This window comes from Corapipo altera, unplaced genomic scaffold, assembly GCF_003945725.1.
Source record: "Corapipo altera isolate COAL_440 unplaced genomic scaffold, ASM394572v1 52, whole genome shotgun sequence".
In the NCBI taxonomy this organism is placed as follows: Eukaryota; Metazoa; Chordata; class Aves; order Passeriformes; family Pipridae; genus Corapipo; species Corapipo altera.
Window position 1 is genome coordinate 1,317,595 of NW_020884930.1, and position 12,045 is coordinate 1,329,639.

Below are 12,045 nucleotides of genomic sequence, written 5' to 3' on the forward strand. Positions count from 1 at the left end.
CCACGGGCCAGTTCTCTCAGACCTTTATGGTGGAGATAATAAAGCTTTACTAGATTAAGATTATTAATTCTTCTGATTCCTCCCAGTAATTTTTTTTTTCTACTGACATTTCCAGTATTCATCCTACCTTTATCCCATAGACAACACAAACATCTTTGCTGAAAACTAAAGTGAAGGATGCTGCTTCCTTCCTGGCCTGTAATGGTCATTTTCCAGAGCCCACATGGTGGAGCCAGTTTCTCAGCAGTCATATTCCTGACACCAGTTTCCGCTCACAGGAGGCCTGAGCTGCCACATTGTGCAGATTCCTCTTGCCCTGAACGAGTAACTAAGCACTGAAACAAATGCAGTTTATCCAAGTTATTCTTAAACTATAAGATTTGATGCTTAAATAAATGTTGATAGTAACAGACTGGTATTCATTTCTATCTAAAAATCTTTTATATTTTTCTGCATGTCTATTCATGCAAAGTGTAGGTATATAAGTGCTTCTATAGGCTGAGAAAAGTCCAGCTAATTCCATTCCTAAGTTCAAAAGAATCCTATCACAAGGTAAGAGGAGTTACAGATGAAAATCTGCCACTGGTATGTACTGAATTAGTTGCTGATTTGAGTAATTATGAGACTAAGACTGCAGGACACGTTACCCTGCATATTAGCAATATCCCACCTGAATAGCAATTTCATTCTACATAGCCCTTTTCTCTCTGCATATGTCTCAATCATTCTCCATGGTTATGATAATTTCTACACTGAATCAAAAACCAAAGACATTTCCATTAAAGTTTGCATCTTTCAGAGAACAGTGATTTTTCTTTTCTTAACCCTGCAAGCTGCCAGCCATTAAGACTTAATTTAAGAGCTCCAGCAGTGTTGTGCATTGTCTGTATAATAAATCTCTGTTGGAGAAAGAGTTTAATCACAAAATGTTTTTTCCTGTCAAACATCATTGAGCAACAAATGGCAACAGTGTCAGTAGCTTATCTAAATTTACAGCTAAACAAATGCTACTGACCCTTGAATAAACAGATGAAAGTTGATTTGTTGCCCGATAGTGTGTAAGACCTATAATTGAAACAATGATTTCATAGCCTCTGTTGGGAAAGGTAGCGGATCGAAGTTTAGAAACAACACTTTCCATGCCTAATGTCTTAGTTTAGCACTTTGTTATAAATTCCACCACTGAAAAATTCTGCAAAGGCATAGAGTCAGTGAAATCTAAATACAGTTGAGGGTATGGAACATTTGTTCTGCCTTTAAAGTAGTAATTGTGTCAGGATGTAACGTATCTTCCAGGGATCTTCCAGGGATCTTTCCCAAAATGCCAAGGTGGTGGAAAGGATTCAAAAGGGTTTATTTCAGAGGTAAAGACATTAAAACTCACAAACTTCATGGTGCTGCAAGACAGCACCAGGTCTCAGATGAAAGGCAAACCTCCTGTACGCTCCCAGGCTTTATCATCATTGGGCCACCCTGACTCTCCCTGGGCTGCAGCAGTCCTGTAGCATTTCTGTAAGTGTTATCTCTCTCCTCTCACATATCAGAGAGGCTGAGAACTTTCCTTTGTATGCAGTGGGGGAGAGAAAGAGTTACCTTTTAGAAAGAGTTATCTTTTAGGCAGAAAGTCTTCCTAAGCAAAAACTCTGGCTTCTTATAACAAAATCTTCCAGAAAAAAAGGGTATTCTATCCTCACAGGATTTACATTAAAGACAATATGGTATAGTATTAATTAACATCTTGGGCCCTGTGGTCTTCAATACTTTCACAAATGACTTGGATGCAGGACTGGAAGGGTTATTAAGCAAGTTTGCAGATGATACAAAACTCGGAGCAGCTGTTGACTCCCTTGAAGGCAGGGAGGCCCCGCAGAGAGACCTCGACAAATTAGGGGACTGGGCAATCACCACTCGTGTGAAGTCAACAAGGGGAAGTGCTGGATTCTGCACCTAGAATGGGGCAACCCTGGATGTACGTACAGACTGGGAATGAGATGCTGGAAAACAATGCCGTGGAAAAGGGTTGAATATGATTAGCAGTGCCCTGGCAGCCAGCAGAGCCAATCGTGTCCTGGGGGGCATCAGGCAAAGCATCGCCAGCCAGTCAAGGGAGGAGATTGTCCTGCTCTGCTCTGCAGTGGTCTGGCCTCACCTTGAATATTGTGTGCAGCTTTGGTCACTGCAATATAAGAAAGATATTAAGCCATTAGAAAGCGTCCAAAGGGAGCCAATGAAGATGGTGAAGGGCCTTGAGGAGAAGCCATATTAGGAGCAGCTGAGGTCACTGGTCTGTTCAGCCTGGAGAAGAGGAGACTGAGGGGAAACCTCATTGCAGTCTACAACTTCCTGGTGAGGGGAAGAGGAGAGGTAGACACTGATCTCTTCTCTGTGGTGACCAGTAGCAGGACCTGAGGGAAGGGCCTGAAGTTGTGTCAGGGGAGGTTTAGTTTGGATATCAGAAAAGGGTTCTTCAACCAGAGTGTGACTGGGCACTGGAACAGGCTCCCCAGGGAAGTGGTAACGGCACCAAGCCTGAAGGAGTTCAAGAAGCATTTGGACAATACTCTTAGATACATGGTGTGACTCTGGTGGATGGTCCTGTGCAGGGCTAAGAGTTGAACTCAGTGATCCTTGTGGGTCTCTTCCAACTTGTCATATTCTGTGATTCTGTGAACAGTGAAAATAATTGTGTTCTTATATAGATACCCATCATCAGACTATATCAATGTCACTGTAAGAAGTCCCGTAAAAATTTTGAACATTCCCAGAGTCCCTATATGTCCTTCCCATAGCCTTAAAAATCAAAATTCATATTGTTTGCTGTGTATTGAGGTATCTCATCCTTGTCTTAGAGGTGATGGGGAGTAAAGGTCCAATGCAGAGAATCTTGCCTGGCAGTCCTCTACAAAAGCAACGTCTTGCTGGACTCTGATCGTGACCTTTTACCCAGGGATATGATTTGGGTTACAGTGAGCTTTGCTTTCTGTTTTATACTGCAATCAATTTGATCTTTTATTGGTTAATATTTAATAGTATAAAACAAAAATTTATTAAATACTGTCAAAGTAAGCATTGCCATTCAGTATTCATTTTTGGAAACCTGACAAAATCTGCTGCTTATGCTACTTTGCTGAGCTTGGCTGTCCTAGTTACTCTCTGTCATAGATGGTGGAAGCACAGTGTTCCCATATTACAGGATCTGACTGAAGGGCTTGCCATTTTTATATCAGATTCTGGTATTCGCTTGCTCTAAATGCTGAACAAAAAGCAACACTAGATTAAAGCTCTCTATCTTCTCCCCCCCTTACTCTATTGAAATGTCTTAAATCAGGAAATAAAGTCCCGTAGTTCAGAAAGGATCTGCCTGAAACATCTTTACAATAGCATCTATGCGCAGAACCATAAAACTTCAAGTTAAACAGTGGATCCATTATTTGTGTTTGTATCTTCATATCACAGGATGTAAGGTCCAGTTCCAGATGCACCTGTTCAAGTGAATGGCCTCTTCACTTGGCAATATTTACTGCAACTGAGCTGTTGAATAAAAGACATGCTCTAAAATTTGTTGCCTGGATAGACTTCATGAATGTAGGTGCACATATTTTCATGTCAGCAAGGGAACTCATGGAGTAGATTAATTCCATTTATGCATGCATAGGGAATAATTTGTGACCAGAAAAATAAGCATCATAGCAATGCATGGTTATAACCAATCAGAAGAAGACAAGCTGTTGAATATCTCTTTTCCCCATCTTCTGACTCACTGTCTAGTCTGTCTGGTGCACAAAAAATGTCAAGCTTCCCTAGTTGGAACTGGTGGAGGGAATTTGTGAGAACATTCACATCTTAAAGTAAGATGTGGAGTTTTGCCAAACAGCCCAGATGGAGAGGGCACAAGGCAGTATTACCTGCATAAAGCTTTCCAGCCTGTGCCTTGTCACTGGGAATCTCTGTATAATCCATCTATCTTGTTAGTGCTTGCTGGAATTTACAATCTAGTGTATTTTTTCCCATCACTGTATGGACACTTAATTAAAGCATGCAAATAACTTATTTACACTTACTCTGTTTGAAAAACACTCCTGGTTGCATCTGGGGAAGGAAATGGCACAGTGTTCACAATAACAGAAGCTAAATCCAATTCCATATACATAATTACACTGGACACAGCCCAGAAACCCCTCTTGATCATGTTTCCAAAATAATCTATGGTCAGTGTTATGTAGCCACAGCATTAGGTCTTGCTGTTGACATGGTTCCTCCTCATGCTTCTCCATCTATATGTACCAGATGACAGAGCTACCTAATTTCCTGGAGTTCTTTATGAGGTCCCTGCACTAGGCAGCCACCTGGTTGACCCATCTCATGAGCAGCAGGTAGACTTTTGCAGATGAGATCCTTCTACAGAAATGCATATTTCTGATTTATCTTGCATTACCTTCTCCACTGTACCAACGGTACAAGCTGTTATCCTGAACCTAATATGGCTCCCTGCCCACCTAATAATATACTCCTTGATCACGTTTCAGTTGTATAACCTAAACTGCTGTATATGCAGTGAAGTAAATCTGTTGGCTCTGACAATTAAACATGGGTGATGAATGTGTGTGTTTGCATGCTGAAGCAACTCTTTTCCAGGGCTTTGAAAAGAATTGAAAGGTAGCAGGCAAAACAATGCAGTTGACAGAAATGCCTGGATGGCATTTAGAAAGTATCCAAATGAGCTCACAATTATGTGTTGTAGCTGCACTGCGTTGCAAAGTGGGTAGATGGGAACACATGCTGAAATATGGCAAGTGTTTAACCCACATTCCAGCCAAGAGTGCCAACATATTTTTAACATTCACCTAGATATATTTACTTGGGTTTTTGTTTTTTTAGTTCATCAACACATAAAACCCTTTACCTAAAAATGTGACAAAATTACTGATACTAACAAAATTTGCACTTTTTCTTGTTTCAGTATAAACTTTTGTCCATGTGGACTTATAAATAATGTAAGTGGTGGAGCAGAGTATGCCATAGCAGCTCCGGGCTTTTATAGATGAGTAGCAATAAAAATAAGAGTAAATCCTGGCAGAACAATATTTTGTAGAACTATCTGCGCTTAGTCTGTAAGTATCAGCTTCTTGACAAGAGAAACTGTGGAAAAAGTGGAGATGGTGACATAATAGCAACATAATTTAACTCACTGTGTCATTTTTCTTATTTTGCAGACAAAGATCTGGTTGTTGATTAGTTTCCATTCATGCCTACCATGTTTTCCATAGCCTGGCATGAATTTCAGTGAAGTGGAAGGCTTACGACAAACTGGCTTTTTGGCTGACATGTCACACCAACTATGGCATGCTCAATGAAAAGCACTGTGTGAATGTCTTTTGCACACTGCCAGGCATGCTATGCACAGTCAGCTGCAAAACAACACAGTGCTTTCTGCAGCTTCTTTTTAGTTGTATTATTTTCCATAAATTCCTTATTAAAATAGAAGGTATATTACATTAATATTTGCACTAAGCACAAAACAATCATTCCAAAACAGTTCTGTAATATGGTGCAATGGCACTCTGGCACTGCAGTGAAACAGAGTTAAAGCAGGCACATCTTAGCCTGTTCTACTGACTGAACAAATCCAGAGCACTCTGCTTCTTCTTGACTGTGATGCTCCAGACCACTGTCTTGGTGGCCCCTCATTGCACTTGTAATGCTTATTCGATGTTTTTCTTGCAATACCAGGTTCAAAATTTGACTCCAGAAGCACTTGCATGAGTGTTGAAAATGGAAATTAGCACTCCTTTCACCCTGCTGCCTATGCTCTTTTTAGTGCAGCTCAGTGTGCATCATAGCAAGGGCACACCACTGACTCACGCTCCATTTGTTGTCCACTAGGATCTCCACGTCCTTTTGTGCGAAGGTGCCTGCAGACCAGTCAGTCCCAGCCCATCCTGGTGTATGGGGTTGTTCCTCCCAAAGTGCTGGACTTTGCACTGCTTCAGGGTCCTGTCAGTCCATTTCTTCAGCCTGTCTGGGCTCATCTGGATAGCAGCTCATGATTTCATCCTTGAACTTGCTGAAGGTATATTTTGTGCCACTGTTCAGGTCATTAAAGTTCTGCTAGTAATAAGACAAATGAAATTTCACTTCAGAACAATAACAGATACTCTAGTGGACCAAATCTTGTTCGTAGTATCTGAATAAATTTAATCTAAATTATCATTATCTTTTTGACTTGTCTCTTTCTTTTTGATCATAGATATACAAAATTTCAAGGATGGGGATGCTGTGTATACTGGAGGATTGTACCAATGCCTTACTGCTTTTTTGGGGACATAGTTATTGACCTCACCATTGGCTCTTGTTGCTTCTTCACTCAGAGACATTGTAAGACTTTTTCTCCTTTCTGTTTAATGGACTCCTGGCAGCCAGTCTATCTTCTATCATGCAAATAATTCTTGCACCACAAATCTTTTCCCATCTTTTTCTTCTGTGCTGTTTCTTCCCATTCAGACCCCTTTCTTTTTTCTGCCTGCTCCAGGAATTTATATCAGTCTCAGTAATCCCTTTACCATGCTTAGCTCCTATGCTCCTTACAGCAAAAGTTCCATATGTCCCTTGTCCAAGCCATTCTCCTTGTGAAACAACAGAGGTTCATATCCCTCTTCTTCCCTTCATTTAATTCTTCTTTCTTCCTATTCAACCAATAAACCATTCAGTGATTTATCAGTAAATATGTCTAACTGGGAAGTTAATAGGGAAGACATTCAGTTTATAGCTGGGCAGAACAATACTAACTGGTGTGGCCAACTGGACGTTTATTTGATCTGTAGAAAACTGTAGAGGTATTTAAGCTACTGGAGTGCTATTGTGCTACCCATTCCATTGTTATTACATTACTTCCAAGTAGACAAATGTCATCGAAATGATGTCATAACACTTAGCCAACTGACTTATGTGATGCTGATCCCAATACATTTTTGAAATATGTTGCAGTTCTGAGGCTGGATCTTTCTAGGTTAGTTTTCGCCAATCTTATCTATATTAAGCAGCATGAACAAAAATGCCTCCCATTTGTCAACACAACATTTCCCTCTGTACCGGTTGTATTTTATTCTATTGCATATGCACATTTTTCAGATTTACTGAATAACTTGCCTACTGTAGCACTGTAGTTGACCACTTGTTCAGTAGCAGCTAACAATACCGGGATTTTATCCCCTTTGGGTGTTTTTCATGTACAGATACAAGACTAAGATGTCGCTTTCTGATTGCATCCTTTTGAAAAGTGGTGTTTCATTCACTCCCTTAAAAGATCGTGTCAGTAGCAGAAGCAGTATTTTTTATTAGTTTTGAATAGAAAATATTAAATTCTTAAGGTATCATTTTAATCTATATTTTATCATGAATACACCACTATTATGAGTCATAATAGTTCAGGCTCAGCTCCTGAGAGCAGTGCTTTTCCATTGCATAGTTCTCCCTTGTAAAAACAATGTAGGATGAGGAGGAAGAGGCAAAGAGAAAAGGAAAAACACCTATTGTCTGGGAAAAAATGCTTGAATTAGTGACACAGTTTGTATCAGTGCCTGTGGGAATAAGCCAAAGCTGGGGCTGAGGCATGCTATTTAAATGGCAGTATGTGATGAAAAATAAGTCTGATCTGACTAGCAATTGCTATTTATCTGCCTCATAATGGAAGAAGGAATTTTTCTGTTTTAATAGTGGAGTTAATCACTATGTTTCTTTCTTCACTTACTTGTAAAAAAACCAAACATTCAAGGAACAAGATTCTTTGAATGAGAATCCTGTAATAACCTAATGCAGCAGGAGCTGATTCTTCCTAGACCTCACAACAGAAACTACAGAAATACCACAGAACTTTCCTAAACTTTACTCTTTTGTTATGAAATAAGGTGGCTGGCAATTGCATTCTATATAATTATGGTTACACATTAAAAGTCTTGTCACTGGTTCTAAAATTTGACTCTCTGTGTGGCTGGTTACTGCCAGAGCTTCGTAGCTTCTTTCTCATTTTTTCAGCAAAACGTCAGTATGTGTAATTTCTGTAGCTAGAAATGAATCATAGATGCTGAGATTTCAGAGAAATACAAGAATAACTTGAAAGAATAAATTTAACTTTATAAGCAAAGCAAAATGTATATATTCTGATTTGATGAGTTTTGGAAATGCACATGTCTAAATCCAGGAATGATGACACAATTACACACAGAGAAATGTAGTCATTCTTAGACTGATGAACTTATCAATCTGATTTGAATGAATAGCTCTTTATTAAAGCATATTTGTCCATGCCCTCTACCTTAATCGAGAAAGAGATTCAAAACATTCCTCCATTCCTGCTGACAAAGCCCTAGTTTTAATAGTGATTACTATTATGTGGAAAAATATCTATCTGAAGTGTAAAGTCCAAGCATATGTATGAGAAGCAAATACAACTGCCCAGCATAAATCTCTTGGTCAACTATGTGCCTTTTCCTTTTTGAATGAAAATTATTCTTGTACTTGTTCAAAATCAGACTACATGCTCTTGGGTTAATGATCTTTTGTCTTACACATCTGTTAGGAGAAATGAATAATCATGAGGGATGGAAACAATATAGAAAGGTGATAGTTTGCTAATCAGTCAAGGACCTTGCACTAATTCCTGGTCCCTTGAGCAAAGCCTAAATAAAGTCACTTGGAGGTAATCGCTATGTCAGGATTGCTAGAAATAGCAACCTCCTCCACTCTCTGGAAGTGAGTTATGAAACATGAGCAAACACAACCTCTTATCTATTTCTGGAAGTCATTTTTGTATCTTTGTCCCCATCACCACCAGTAGCATCAAGGCTTTGGCTCATGGATCATCACAATTGCAGGTCTACCCTCCCACTGTGTTCCTCAGAGTTTTAGTTTACTGATACAGGTGATGCTTTTGTTGGGCATTTCTCCATGATGTAAGGAATATCAACTCCTTCTGTGCTTTCTGTCCTAGAATGTTACCTCTCACTAGTTATACTGCAGAACTATATAAGTTCTGAAATACTTCTGTCCTTCTAAAAAGGTAGGTGAGGTGCAGGATCTGGACCATAATTCTTAAAGTGTTCAGATTCTTCTTACATCTAAACCATTTTATGGAATATTTAAAGGCATATGAACCATAAAAGTCTTATGATAGACATGTTACAGTGAACATGGTCAGAGAAAGAGTGAGAGCTGCGGCATTTTAGGATGGAAAATGGGACTGTTATTTAAGTTTATGAAGAGTGTAGGTTTGCCTTTCAGACCATCCTTATGTGTGTTTGGATCTAAAGATTGAGAACTTTATAAGATCACTTAATGCAAAAGATTAAGAATACATGGTATGTATAAGATTTAGAAAATTATCCTGGTAAATATAATCACATGTTTAACATTCGACTAGTCCTTTTCACTTCAGACTTACAGTTTAAGGTTGATGCAAATATAAACATTTATGCTTTTAGGAAGTGATAAGGTCAAATTCTTACTTTTCTAAGCCTCAGTGCCAGAGCACACATGAGCAGATTGCTCCACTCTTGAACAGAGACTTAAATTTCAGAATATATGCCATCTGGGCAATACTTACAGTAACACTGTAATGGTTATCTAACTAGCAAGTTTATAAGATTCTGTGTGTTGAATTTGCCTGTTTATTATTCCATGGATAGCTGCTGTCTGGTGAATTTTAACCTCACTTCTTGAATGCTTTTCATCTCTGAACTCAATTATTATTCTTTAAATCAATTTTAAATTAGAGACAAAGCCTGTCTTACATTTTTATTTTGATAAATCTGACTTTATCAGCAGTAGATTTATTAGTTACAACACAGACATGGGACCAAATTGTGACCTGTGGTTTCCTCTGAAATAAATTTCTGTATCTCATCAAGAAATTAGGACACCAAAACTTGTTGGAAGTCAAGGTTCTAGTGATTTGGGTGTATGTAATGAATCATAAAGAATCCTGGAATCCTATTTGTGTCTCATTTTTCTGCTTTGTAATTATGAGCTACTCCCAGTGCTCCTGACTAACTATCTGCTTCTCTTCTCTTTTCAGACCCCCTGTACTTTAGATCTAATTCAATTTCAGCTGTTGTCTTCTATGCCATCTGCATATTTTCTTAAAACATTACTCTTGTACATGAAACTTAAACCACATTCAGTAATGAAAAGCCCAGCAAAGACTTCTAAAGGCTTTCTTTTACTGGAGGAGGAGACCAGGGTTTTTAAGGGATTCTACACAGGGCTTTTTAAGAATGAAGCGATTGAGTGTTTCATCTGAAGAGAGGTGTTGATGGACACAGTATATTCAGGCTTGAGAAAAGGAGGAAAATACAGAGGGAAGAGTTAAGCACACTGTCAGGAAAAGGAAGACGACCAGAACGGAAGAAGTCAGAAGGAAGCCTACTGTCTCATTTGGTACTCTTGATGACCCACAGAAAAAGAGCTCAGTGAAAGCAGATATAAAAAGGACATATTTTTTTCCCTCAGAAGTAACTTGCTTGAATTAAAGGTTTAAGTTAGAGTGCCTAAGGTTATAACTTCTTCTTAGATTGCTTCTTCCTTCCTTTCACAGCCCCTTTTAGGTTATCTAAATGCCAAGGAGTTCAGAACAAACATTAACTCTGGAAAATTGTTATGTGCCTGAGGCTCAGGACAGAAATTTGACTATTTACTGAGTCTTCCTACCCAGGCAGTAAAGTACAACCTCAAATTTGTCCACTTAAGTAGGTATAAAAGATACAGTGCTTTATCTATTACCTGCTCTGGATCTGGAGATTTGGCTGTGACTCATAGCAACGAGAAGATGTCAGGAAATGGAAATGAAAACTGAGGAAGAGGTGGGAAATAGTATGTGTTCTGTTTGGATTAAATACATAGCTCCTGTGTACCTTGTTCTCCACTTTTAATATTGCAAAGTCACTGGAATACCTTGGGTGGTTCCAAACCTTCATCTGTTATCTTGCCTCAAATTGTTCATGGCACAGGTATAGTAATTGTTCCTTGGCTAACACTGTTCTTTAGCTTCAATAACTCTTATCATTTGTTGGTGTTTACCTCTCTGATGATGTGTGTATACAGACACCTGTCACTTCCCATCTTACCATTTGTTCACTATGCAAAGCACACTAAGCTTTTATAGTCTCCCCTTATAAAAGGGGCTCTTTAATTCCCTTGTCTCCCCTGCACCTGTTCCAATTCATCCTAATTCAGCTTTATGAGGCCAACAGAGTTGTCTCAGAGGAGGTCATACCATGGTCTCTCCAGCTCCAGTGACATGTCCTCAGATTCTTCCTGGATTTTTTGTGAGCAGTTCCTGCCTGGTGATGCTTACTGACATATTATCACCAACAAACCCCACTCTTCCTTCTTCTCTTTCACTTCCTCTTCATATGACAAAAAACGTATCAGCCAGGAAAATGATTCAAGACCACCGTGCTGTACTTTCTAGAACTAAATTTCACCCACTGTAGCTTATACAATGTTCAGGGATGCTGAACTTTTCTGTATAACTCCACACTTTCAACCTGTGCTATTTGCATTTTTCTTTATCCAACCTGTAATTTTGTCCTCACTTCACTACTAGTAAATAAAGTAATCTCACTTCTTCTTATTCAGAAAGTCTACTAAAATTTAAATCACAATAATTCAACCTTCAGTCCAGCGTATTGTCTTCTGCTTAGTCAGTCCCTCATCCATTTTACACCACTGGTGCTAATCTCTGTCTTCTCTACTTGCCTGGTAATTCCCTGTGTGTCAGAATAACAAATATTTTTAGAAGTCATTTGATTTCTGTGTGTCACATAAGGAACTAAGGAACACATGCACACTAACAAGTATGTTTACAATTTTAAGTGCAATTTGATGCGTAACACCGTGCTAAATGAAAAGAGAATTAGAGCTGAAGCAAAACAAACAAATCCTATGCTTAATTTGATAATAAAGATTTCATCTGGAGCTGACAGGAACTGGATCTTCAGCTAGTTTAATGATTTCCAGTTTCCCAGAATCCTTGCAGTAGAGGAAGCAGTG